This window comes from Nematolebias whitei, chromosome 1, assembly GCF_014905685.2.
Source record: "Nematolebias whitei isolate Nwh7 chromosome 1, NemWhi1, whole genome shotgun sequence".
Classification (NCBI taxonomy): Eukaryota; Metazoa; Chordata; class Actinopteri; order Cyprinodontiformes; family Rivulidae; genus Nematolebias; species Nematolebias whitei.
In genome coordinates, this window is record NC_056498.1 from 93362015 (window position 1) to 93362813 (window position 799).

Consider the following 799-nt stretch of genomic DNA (forward strand, 5'->3'; position numbering starts at 1 on the left):
GGCAAGAATCTCTGTCTCAGGCTGGGTGAGCTGTCTGTCAGATAAATTCTTCACGCACTTTTCTGTCTCCCTGGCATGTAATTGACTACTGGAGTGTTGTCCTACACTGAATGTGTTGTTATTGGAATAGTGATGGTGTTGATGAGTTATTAGTAAGTTAAATGTATTTTGTTGTCGAGTCTTTTTTTTTACCTTGTTGTGGCACTGTTCAACTGTGCGCTAGAATCCCAACTTCTCCATTTTTAAACTAATTAGCCTGTAAACCTCATTGTTCTTGTGAGTGTTCACAAGTAACAGTGAAATACTTTTGTCTGACCATACTCGTATGAGGGCCTTTATCTCCTCGTCACTCCATGTCTGACCACGAGCCATTATTTCCCGTTAATGTTAACGCGCGTTTGTTTTGGTGGTTAATACCCAGAATGCATTGCGTTGTAGTACACTTCCTGTTCTTGTTGTAGTTCCACTTACTGCTGGCAGAGCAGTGCTCGGTCTGTTTGCATTCACACTGCACTCGAACTGCGCTGGAGTTCTCTTCTATCGGACCAAGACCTAGGTTTTAGCCCGGGCCAGAGTTTGACTTTTTGTTCCGTGACAGAGTTTGATGGCGCGTTCACACCTCCCCAAACAAACCGGACTTTCTAGGAAAATGAGCTAGAATTCGATTAAAGCGGACTAAACAGGGCTGGTGTGAACACACTCTTACATAGGTTTTAATTAATTTAATCAGCTAAAAGTCTGGACTGCATATATATATATATATATATATATATATATATATATATATATATATAAACTA

At 40.3% G+C, this 799-nt stretch overlaps 1 pseudogene; it reads right to left on the reverse strand.

Annotated features, from left to right (window-relative positions):
* Positions 1-372, reverse strand: part of LOC119407831 — a 17544-nt pseudogene extending 17172 nt beyond the window's left edge.
* Positions 373-799: the final 427 nt, after the last annotated feature.